Source organism: Xenopus laevis, chromosome 2S (genome assembly GCF_017654675.1).
Source record: "Xenopus laevis strain J_2021 chromosome 2S, Xenopus_laevis_v10.1, whole genome shotgun sequence".
In the NCBI taxonomy this organism is placed as follows: Eukaryota; Metazoa; Chordata; class Amphibia; order Anura; family Pipidae; genus Xenopus; species Xenopus laevis.
Window position 1 is genome coordinate 50,818,945 of NC_054374.1, and position 12,115 is coordinate 50,831,059.

General features: G+C 41.4%; 1 protein-coding gene across 6 annotated transcripts in view; it reads right to left on the minus strand.

Annotated features, from left to right (window-relative positions):
- sytl5.S (synaptotagmin like 5 S homeolog) overlaps positions 1-12,115 on the minus strand; it is a 109,450-nt gene that overhangs the window by 70,881 nt on the left and 26,454 nt on the right. The window contains exon 2 of one of the 6 annotated variants that reach the window (XM_041583765.1): positions 12,006-12,042. The exons of the other annotated variants lie outside the window; for them this stretch is intronic. The gene's annotated coding sequence lies outside the window, so the exon portion shown is untranslated. The remainder of the gene's footprint in view (positions 1-12,005; positions 12,043-12,115) is intronic. 6 annotated transcript variants of the gene reach the window in all.

The window sequence follows — 12,115 nt, forward strand, 5'->3', positions numbered from 1 at the left end:
TGCATTGTTAAGTTTTGGGATCGGAAGGGCCAACAGTAAGTGAGGCATTTCTATAATTATGGGTGTCTTTAATACAAATGTTATTAAATGAACAACATCTGCCCAGAAATTTCGGACATGCCCATAAAGTATGGTGCAATGTTCCTTTGAGTTGACACCCTCTCCAGCACATAGGACTGCTTTGCGGAAACATTTTAGAGAGTCTATACGGTGTAAAATAACAATTTATCATAGTTTTATATACACTTTCTTTTTGTTGGGTACAAACTACTATTTTACGGGCATTCTCCCATATTTTACCCCATTGGGATATAGTCAGTTCCTTTTCCCATATTGATGTGGAATTCTCTCCCTGAATCAGTTGTACAGGTTGATACATTAGATAGCTTTAAGAAGGGGTTGGATGGCTTTTTAGCAAGCGAGGGAATACAGGGTTATGGGAAATAGCTCATAGTCTAAGTTGATTCAGGGACTAGTCCGATTGCCATTTTGGAGTCAGGAAGGATTTTTTCCCCCTCTGAGGCAAATTGGAGAGGCTTCAGATGGTTTTGCCTTCCTCTGGATCAACTGGCAGATAGGTAGTTAATAAAAAAAAGAAAGAAAAAAAAGGTTGAACTCGATGGACATGTGTCTTTTTTCAACCTTACTTACTATGTTACTATGTTACTATGACTCCCTAAAGAGAAGCTATTAAGTGGAGCTGAAATGGTTTCCTTGGGCCCCATTACCTGGAAAACTCAGTGGAAATAGAAGGTAAACCCAACCTAATCATCTAATTGTTATACAGCCTCTATTTCTATTTCCACTGAACACCAAACATTTCCCTACCCTCTTTTTTCCTTTTCTTATTTCTCAATTCTTTACTATACAGTCATTTTCATCTTTCCTTATTATGTGAATAAGCCATGCACTGCATGCACACCAATACACAAGATTTGATGGTATGCTGGAACATTGTGCTTATTATTTTGTGATATAAAACTTATAATTGACATTACAAATCTGCCCCAAACCCCAGGCCATGAAGCTGAAAACAAGAAGTCTGATACAGAAGCCCATATATACACAAAAGAAAGAAAGAAATGCTGTGTTTCTTTTGACAGAGAACTCAGAGTAGTATTACTGTGAGGGTTTTCTGTTGTATTTATATAGACCTTTCGGATATATATATATATATATATATATATATATATATATATATATATATATATATATATACACACATAAATATAGAAGAAACATAACCTGCAGCTGCTGGGTGGGGGTCCAGGGACTATAGGGGGTCATATCAGACTGATAGCAGCTGCAATACATGTTTAAAGAAAATGTCTTGTCAGAATTTAGGGGCCCAATAACTAGTCATTCCACTGCTGTTCATGTAGATGACAGCTTATATAATTCAGCAATATACCCCAATATAAACAGCTGATGGTAAAGTAGTTCATATAGCTCCATTAATTAATGTGCTAATAAGAAACTCAGTGAAATATAACTTTTCGTTTTTTAATTGGTGTTCAGCGAAGTTTGCCTCCGCCTGCCCCTGTCAAGCGTCTCTGCACTGCCATTGTGTGATAAAAATACCTTGTCCTGGTGGTCTAGTGGGGGGACGGCAGGGACGCCCGTCACGCCGCGCTGCTCCTGTGCCGGCTCCCTAGTGCGCGTGCACATGCGCACTTCTGATTTAAAGGCGCATGCGCGCTGACGTAATGACGTCAGCGCGAGAGGCGCCAAATTCAAAAAAGTATTTAAAGGGCGTTCCTACAGTTTGTCATTGCCCGTGATAGGATTTAGTTCCTGGTGCTTCTGAGCTTCGTGCTATATTCTGAACCTGTTTGATTCCTGTTTTTGACCCCTGCCTGGCTATTTGACTATTCTGGATTCTGACCCTTGCCTGATTACTGACTACCGCTTCTGATTAACCCTCTGATTGACTCCCTGGTTTGACCTTTGCCTGTCTGATAACGTTTACTCTCTGCCTGCCTCGACCCGGCCTGATCTGACTATTCTTTTGCCTAAACGCCTTGTACTGCGATCTTCTGTCCAAAGACTTTGCTTTACTGTCGTGCCCCTCTGCCTATCCAGAACCCTCATCTTGCACCTCTCGTTTAAGTCCAGGTGGCATCCAAGTAAGCCGAGGGCTCCTCCCGAGGCCCAAAGGCGGTCACACTACTGGTGAAGCACGAGCCGTGACCAGGGTGCCTGGTGTTTGTTCTGGTGTTGGGTGCCGACCGTGACATTATCACGGGCCCAAGATGGACGAAGAAGGTCGAGCTGCCGCTGCTCCTTCCACCACTGAAGCGCTACTTACCACACTGTTACAGCGCCTGGAAGAACATGAGCAGAGGCAAGATTACCTGATGCAAGGTTTCCACAATTTGACCCGTCGACTGGATGCTTCTGTTCAGTCTCCAGCTCCAGTAGTCACCCCCTCATGTGGCCACTCCTGTGGGTTCTCCTGCTCTGTTGGGTAATGTATCCAAAACCCATGAACCCAAAATTGTGTTTCCCGATAAATTCAATGGGGACAGGTCAAAATTTTTCGTGTTCCAAGAGGCATGTAAATTATACCTCAGCTTTTTCCCCCATTCATTCACTACTGGCGAGGAAAAAGTGAGGTTCGTAATAACCCTATTACAGGGTGATCCCCAAGTTTGGGCTCTCAGATTGCCCCTCTCAGATCCTGCCCGTTTTTCCCTTGATTCATTTTTTAAAACCATGGCTGTACTTTATGATGACCCGGATCGTGCATCTTGCCGACTCCGCGATTCGTAAATTGCGCCAGGGGAAACGGGATGCGGAGGTGTATTGCACCGAGTTCCGCCGGTGGGCAGTGGAGACTGGGTGGAACGACATGGCGCTTCGTGGCCAGTTCCGTATTGGGCTGTCTGATTCTGTCAAAGATAGCTTGGTAAATTACCCTTTATCCTCCAACCTGGATGATCTCATGTCACTTGCCATCCAGGTAGATAGGAGGCAGAGGGAAAGAAGGGGTGAAAGGGGTTCTCCTATGCATTCTGGGTTTACCAATGTTAAGTATAACTTTTCTAATATGGTGTCCAATGTTAAGTCCCCTAACCCTTCCATGGTTCAACCTCAGGAGGAACCTATGCAATTGGGCATATCCCATCTAACCCCTGAGGAAAAAGCCCGCAGGCGTTCCCTTGGTCTTTGCATTTACTGTGGGGAAAAGGGTCATTTCCTGAATTTATGTCCTAAGAGGCCGGGAAACTTCCAAGCCTAAATGGAGAAGGGGAGCTCCATTTGGGTGCAGAAGTTTCCTCTCCCCAGTCTACCTCTAGGATTTTGATACCTGTTAAACTCACCTGGCCTACGGGTTCTGTCAGGGTGTCCGCTTTTGTGGATTCAGGGGCGGAGGGGAATTTTCTGGATGCCACCTTTGCGGCAAAATTTGGTATTCCCTTAATCCCCCTATTTCCTCCTATGAGGATTTTGGCAGTTGATAAAAAACCTTTAGGTTCAGGCCTGGTAACTAAAAAGTCTGTGTCTCTTTCCATGTGCTCTGATAATCATCACAGTGAGAGGTTAGCCCTTTTTATCATTGAGGGTGCGTCTTCTCCTCTTATTTTGGGGTTACCTTGGCTCCAGACCCATAATCCTCATATTGACTGGGTTTCAGGGAAGATTCTGCAATGGGGTCTTAAGTGTGGTGGTTCATGTATTCCTCAGGTGGTGGCAACCACTTATTTAGAAGGTTTACCTGCAGCATATGCTGAATATGCTGACGTGTTTTCTAAGAAAGCTGCAGAAACCCTACCTCCACACAGGCAATATGATTGCTCTATAGATCTAATTCCTGGGTCTATTCCCCCTCGGGGTAGAACATACCCTCTTTCCTTGCCGGAGGCCCAGGCAATGAAAGAATATATTAAGGACAACCTTGAAAGAGGGTTCATTAGGCCTTCTAGTTCCCCTGCGGGGGCGGGTTTTTTCTTTGTTGGGAAGAAGGATGGTGGTCTACGCCCCTGTATAGATTATAGGGGTCTCAATAAGATCACCATAAAAAAACGCTATCCCCTCCCGTTAATTTCTGAATTGTTTGACCAGGTTAAGGGTGCCAAGATCTATTCTAATCTTAGGGGCGCCTATAATCTCATACGCATTAGGGAGGGGGATGAGTGGAAAACTGCATTTAACACCAGGGACGGCCACTACGAATATCTTGTAATGCCCTTTGGTCTCTGTAACGCACCCGCCGTGTTCCAAGAATTTGTCAACGACATCTTTCGGGACCTGCTGGGGATATTCGTAGTGGTCTATCTTGACGATATCTTGATTTTCTCCTCTAGTTTGGGTGAACATAGAAATCATGTTCATCAAGTCTTGTGCAGACTCAGGGAGAATAATCTTTATGCAAAACTGGAGAAATGTATCTTTGAGGTTACTTCCGTTCAGTTTCTAGGGTTTAATATTTCCAGCAAGGGTCTTGAAATGGATCCAGGCAAAGTGAGAGCTGTACTGGATTGGACCCAACCCCAATCATTACGTGCTACCCAAAGGTTCCTGGGGTTTGCAAATTACTACCGTCAGTTTATTAAGAATTTTTCCTTAATTGTGGCCCCCATTACTGATTTGACTAAGAAGGGTGCTGACCCCAGCATCTGGCCTCCTGAAGCGGTACAAGCTTTTGACTTCCTCAAGAAGGAATTCAGTTCTGCCCCCATTCTTCGACACCCCGACACTGCGCTTCCTTTTATTGTGGAGGTTGACGCCTCTGAGGTAGGAGCTGGGGCAGTCCTTTCTCAAAGGCACCTGACTACCAACAAGTTACATCCCTGTGCTTTCTTCTCCAGGAAGTTTTCACCCGCAGAGGTGAATTATGATATAGGTAACAGGGAATTGTTGGCAGTCAAATGGGCCTTTGAGGAATGGCGGCATCTTCTAGAAGGTGCTAAACATTTGGTGACGGTCTATACCGACCATAAAAATTTACTGTATATTGAATCAGCTAAACGCCTAAATCCAAGGCAAGCCCGGTGGGCTTTATTCTTCTCTAGATTCAACTTTTCGTTAACTTTTCGGCCTGGTTCCAAAAATACCAAGGTGGATGCACTCTCTAGGAGTTTTGAATCCTTTTCCTCTGACTCTAGTGAGTGCACTCCCATCATTCCCAGGGAAATAATTGTTGCGACCTTGGAGTCTGACCTCTCTTCCTTGTTGTCCCCTTTACAGTCATCCGCTCCTGCTGATACCCCATCTGGTAAATGGTTCGTTCCTGAGGAGCTTAGGGAACAAGTGTTAAGAGAGGTTCATGATTCTAAAGTGGCAGGTCATCCAGGTATTGCAAAAACCATTTCTCTTTTATCCCGTCATGTCTGGTGGTCTTCCTTCAAACAGGATACTAAAACATTTGTCAATTCCTGTCCAGTCTGCCAAAGGTCTAAGTCATCTCATCATCTGTCCCAGGGTCTATTAAACCCCTTACCCGTCCCAGAGAAACCATGGTCTCACATTTCCATGGATTTTATTGTGGAGTTGCCTCCTTCTCAGAGTAAGACAGTGATTTGGGTGGTGGTCGATAGGTTCAGTAAAATGGCTCATTTTATACCTCTTCCACATCTCCCTTCTGCTAAAACCCTGGCTGACTTATTCATTACTCATATTTTTAAGTTCCATGGTTTTCCTGAAAATATTGTTCAGTTTGTTTCAAGATTTTGGCGTGCTTTCTGTTCCTTGGTGGGTACTGAATTATCTTTTTCCTCTGCCTATCACCCCCAAACTAACGGTCAAACCGAAAGGGTGAACCAGTCCCTTGAGCAGTATCTCAGATGCTATGTGTCCGATAACCAGTCCACATGGTCCGAACTGCTACCCTGGGCAGAATTTGCATACAATAATGCTACCCATTCCTCCTCAGGAGAGTCTCCTTTCTTTGTTGTCTATGGTTTGCACCCCAAAGCGTTTTCTTTTTCTGACTCTAATTCCCCTGTACCCTCTGCCAATTCTTTTATCCTGAAATTTTCCGAAATTTGGTCTCAAGTTCATAATTCTTTATCCGCAGCTTCCCTAGCTCAGAAAAGAGCTGCTGACAAATCCCGTAGGGAAGCACCCCAGTACAAGGTGGGAGATTTAGTATGGTTGTCGACAAAGAATATCAAGTTGAAGGTTCCCTCTCCTAAACTGGGTCCTCGGTTCATTGGTCCATATCCCATCATTGCAGTCATTACGTCAGCGCGAGAGGCGCCAAATTCAAAAAAGTATTTAAAGGGCATTCCTACAGTTTGTCATTGCCCGTGATAGGATTTAGTTCCTGGTGCTTCTGAGCTTCGTGCTATATTCTGAACCTGTTTGATTCCTGTTTTTGACCCCTGCCTAGCTATTTGACTATTCTGGATTCTGACCTTTGCCTGATTACTGACTACCGCTTCTGATTAACCCTCTGATTGACTCCCTGGTTTGACCTTTGCCTGTCTGATAACGTTTACTCTCTGCCTGCCTCGACCAAGCCTGATCTGACTACTCTTTTGCCTAAACGCCTTGTACTGCGATCTTCTGTCCAAAGACTTTGCTTTACTGTCGTGCCCCTCTGCCTATCCAGAACCCTCATCTTGCACCTCTCGTTTAAGTCCAGATGGCATCCAAGTAAGCCGAGGGCTCCTCCCGAGGCCCAAAGGCGGTCACACTACTGGTGAAGCACGAGCCGTGACCAGGGTGCCTGGTGTTTGTTCTGGTGTTGGGTGCCGACCGTGACACATTGCTTGATATGTGCAAGGGTCTATTTTAGTTACATACATTTCTAGGAAAGGTAGTTTTGAGGAAGCCACATAAATAACATAACCTTTTACATCACAGTATTTAATGTATGTTAACAAATGCAAGAAGTCTGACTGGTAAAATGGGAGAGCTAGAGCTGCTGGTGTTGGAAGGAAAATATGATGTGATTGCTGTGGCCGAAACATGGCTGAATGAGTCGCATGAATGGGCAGTAAATATCAGTGGCTATACTTTGTTTTTCGGAGGGACAGAGGCAATAGAAAAGGAGGAGGGGTATGTCTGTATGTTAGGCAGGATTTAAAAGCTCATATAAAGGAGGAGGTTATGTTAGAAAATGAGGGGGCAGAAGTCATATGGGTGGAGTTCTTCACCAATTGTAAAGAATCCAGCAAATTAATTGTAGGCGTATGCTATAGACCCCTAATGTAAGTGAGGAGGAATAGACAAAGCTCCTAATGCAAATAGAAAAGGCTGCTAGTTTAGGTAAAGTAATGATACTGGGGGATTTTAATTACCCAGATATTGACTGGAGCAACAGTACTGCCAGATCAGTTAATGGGAACAAGTTTATAAACTTATTGCACAACAAATGTTTAGCAAAGGTTGTTGAGGAGCCTACCAGAAAAAATGCTATTCTTGATTTAGTGATCTCTAATGACCCAGAACTTATAGCAAATGTGCAATTCATTGAACCCCTGGGTAATAGTGACCATAATGTTATATCTTTTAATGTCTGGTGCAAAAAACAAAAATATACTGGGGCAACAAAAAACATTAATTTTGGAAAAGCTAATTTTAGTGCCTTGAGGGCTGCCCTACAAAGCATTGATTGGAGCAATAAGTTTTCAGCTAAAAACACAGAAGAGAAATGGTTGTCCTTTAAAATGATATTAAATCATTACTGTTCTCAATTTATTCCCTTAAGAATCATCCTGTGTGGCTTAATACAGAAGTAAAGAAGTTAATGGGAAAGAAGAGAAAGGCATTTAAAAACTACAAATCTATAGGGACAGAAGCTGCATTTAATGAATATAAACACTGTAATAAATGTTGTAAATCAGCGATCCGGAAGGCTAAGAAAAGAAATGAAGAGGTAATTGGGTTGGAGGTGAAAACTAACCCTAAAATGTTTTTTAAATATATTAATAGTAAAAAGATGCAGGTTGAGAGTGTTACTCCATTAAATAATGGTACCAGTATGGTTGTAACAGATACAGAAAAGGCAAATGTGTTAAATCAGTTCTTTTCTTCAGTGTATACAATAGAGGAGTCTGGGTTCACAGGCTCACTTTATAACTGCACGAATGGTTCAGCTCAATCTAGTCAGTGGCTGACTCAGGATATGATTCATAAAGCTTTAATAAAAATTAATGTAAACAAGGCTCCAGGGCCTGATGGCATACACCCCCGGGTTCTAAGAGAGCTTAGTTCAGTTTTAGACCAGCCCTTATTTCTGATTTTCTCAGATTCACTGTCATCTGGTATGGTGCCTATGGATTGGAGAAAAGCTGATGTTATTCCAATATTTAAAAAGGGATTACGATCTCAGCCTGGCAATTATAGGCCAGTAAGCTTGACATCTGTGGTAGGCAAATTATTTGAAGGCTTGTTAAGGGATCACATTCAAAATTTTGTCCTAATGAATGGCATTATGAGCAACAATCAGCGTGGCTTTATGAAGGATAGGTCATAATAGACACATTTGATTGCATTTTATGATGTGGTAAGTAAGATTCTGGACAGTGGGGGGGCAGTAGATGTGATCTATTTGGATTTTGCCAAAGCGTTTGATACTGTGCCCCACAAACGGCTGCTTTCTAAACTAAGGTCTGTTGGGCTTAATGAAGTCGTTTGCATATGGATAGGAAACTGGCTACAGGATCGGGTACAGAGGGTGGTTGTTAATGGGACATTCTCTACTTGGAGTAAGGTTCTTAGTGGGGTCCCCCAGGGCTCAGTATTGGGTCCACTTTTATTTAACTTGTTCATTAATGACTTAGGGAAGGGTGTTGTAATTAATTTATCAGTGTTTGCAGATGACACAAAACTATCCAACCCAATTAATTCCATCCAGGATGCGGCATCCTTGCAACATGATCTTGACAAACTGGCAATCTGGGAAGCTAAGTGGCAAATGAGATTCAATGTTGATAAATGTAAGGTCATGCACCTGGGATGTAAAAATATCCAAGCCACTTATACCCTTAATGGGACTGCACTAGGCAAATCCATTTTGAAAAAGGACCTTGGAGTCCTTGTAGATGATAAACTTGGCTGTAGCAAGCAATGCCAGTCGGCAGCATCAAGGGCAAATAAGGTCTTGAGCTGTATTAAAAGGGACATAGAGTCAAGGGAGGAGGGGGTCATTCTTCCACTGTATAGAGCACTTGTAAGGCCCCATCTAGAATATGCCGTACAGTTTTGGTCTCCATCACTCAAACAGGACATTATTGTATTAGAGAGGGTACAGAGAAGGGCAACTAAGCTGGTAAAAGGTATTGAAAATCTTAGCTATGAGGAAATTGGCCAAATTGGGGATGTTCACGCTGGAGAAGAGGCGCTTAAGGGGTGATATGATAACTATGTATAAATATATAAGGGGATCATATAATAATCTCTCTAATGCTTTATTTACCAGTAGGTCTTTCCAGCTGACACAAGGTCACCCATTCCGATTAGAAGAAAAGAGGTTCCGCTTAAATATTCGGAAGGGGTTTATTACAGTGAGAGCTGTGAAGATGTGGAATTCTCTCCCTGAATCAGTTGTACAGGTTGATACATTAGATAGCTTTAAGAAGGGGTTGGATAGCTTTTTAGCAAGTGAGGGAATACAGGGTTATGGGAAATAGCTCATAGTCTAAGTTGATTCAGGGACCAGTCCGATTGCCATATTGGAGTCAGGAAGGATTTTTTCCCCCTCTGAGACAAATTGAGAGGCTTCAGATGGGTTTGTTGCCTTCCTCTGGATCAACTGGCAGATAGGTAGTTAATAAAAAGAAAAAAAAAAAGGTTGAACTCGATGGACATGTGTCTTTTTTCAACCTTACTTACTATATTACTATGTATCACTTACACAACTTATGTAACTTTTACTACCTTGCTAGGGCATTTTTCAGATCAAGATTTCACATATCCCACCCCCCCATGAGACAAGTCCTTTTTCAAATGGAAAATACTATATGGCACGCTACTTTACTGTACTACTCATAATTCCCTTTACAGAATTTCTTTGGACAGATAATAGTAAATTGAGCCCAGTCATTTCCAGTCCATCTGTTGACATCCTGTAGTTTAGAGAATTACAGGATGTCTCCCTAAGCTTTTACAGTGCACAAAAATACTAAATTTAGCAAGGTGAGCACACAAAGCATTTAAATCCTATATTGTAGAGAAAACAGAGAAGAACTAGGCACATTGCTGTGCAGGAAAGTCAGACATGACTTTTTGTAGGGTTTAGTGTGCAAATAAGTTTGAGAATAGACTGTCTCCATAGGGAGGCACAGAGAATACTGACAAAATAAACTGCAAATGTGTTTATGTTAACATACGTGTATAAAGGAGTATTTCAATGTTACAACACTAAAATTCACATATAATATCCACGAAATTAATGCAATGTAGGAAACATCTAGATCTTTAGCCCACAGGTATTACACACAGCACTATTGATAAGAGTTTATTTTATGGTTACTTTTAGTATTGCTAATTCTAAGAAACTTTTCAATTGACCTTACTTTTTTTTATTTTTTTTTTTGTTTTGAATTATTTGTCTCCTTATTCAGACTCTTTCCAGCTTTCAAATGGGGGTCACTGACCCCATGTAAAAAACAAATGTTCTGTATGGCTACAAATGTATTGTTATTGCTACTTTTTTTAACCTATTTTTCTATTCAGGCCCTCTTCTATTCATATCTCAGTCTCTTATTCAAATCAACGTATAGCTGCTAGGGTCATTTTGACTCTATCATCCAAAATGCTATAATTGCACACCTGTCCTGGCACTCCTATCCACTAGCTTCCACTGATGTCATTTAGCGATCCAGCGGGTTCTTGCTCCAATTTCACGTGCTACAATTTTGCCCTCAATACATCCACAGAAGTAAGTGGATATGAAACCACTGTACCTGCCAACCCATTTTTACTAAACCTTGATAAACACCATTATGTAGCATGAACAGCTGCTAAGGCAAATGTTACATATAGTGTTTTGGAATTGCAAATTAAAAAGAAACAATTGTTGCAGGCTACTTTTAATCGAAGTTCATTTGCCATGGAATTTTGGGAGAAAATGGTATGTGTACCTCTATAATGTGAATTCATCTACAACATTTCAGAGACTATATGAGACATCTAAATAAATTCCATTATTGTTACAGGCTAACAAACATTTTCTGAAGCTTTGCCTGGGATTATGTTTCTGACTGTCCACAGCTGCAGGATAATGCTAAATGATATTCAGTTTGAGTCCTTTTCATCAAGACCAGGGTCAAACTAATTTTGTTGGATACCAGAAGTCTCCCTAAGCTTTTACAGTGCACAAAAATACTAAATTTAGCAAGGTGAGCACACAAAGCATTTAACCCCTATATTGTAGAGAAAACAGAGAAGAACTAGGCACGTTGCTGTGCAGGAAAGTCAGACATGACTTTGTGTAGGGTTTAGTGTGCATATTAGTTTAGGAATAGACTGTCTCCATAGGGAGGCACAGAGAATACTGACAAAATAAACTGCAAATGTGTTCATTTTAACATACGAGTATAAAGGAGTATTTTAATGTTACAACACTGAAATTCACATTTAATATCCAGGAAATTAATGCAATGTAGGAAACTTCTAGATCTATAACCCTCAGGTATTACACACAGCACTATTAATCAGAGTTTATTTTATGATCCCCTTAAATAGACTGTAGCTAGTAAAGATAAAACTTTGTTAATTCATAAAGCATTTCTTCTCTGCATACTACAATTATATTTATTCATGTGGGTGGGAGTTGTCACACTGCTTACTGAAAAATTAGAATTAATAAGAAATATAAGGATACTATATCCTCACAGAGGTGTCCCATGACCATATAAAGGCCAAAGACCGAGTGCTTTTATACTGTAAAGGTTGTAAAACTCCAAGGTGACTTGTAATATCCTCATATTTTACTACAGGGGTCCATTGTTTGTTATAACACACAAATTACAGTCACATGACAAAAATAATATCACTAAGCTCCGATTATAACTGATGACATCACTAAACGCTGTTTATAAGGATATACTTACAACTAGGCCATCTGTACTGGGAGCTCATCTTTCCAAACTGGAATATAGATATATATGATATAGAATATACAGTAGATGTACAGGATATAGATGTTATAAGTATTCCCCTT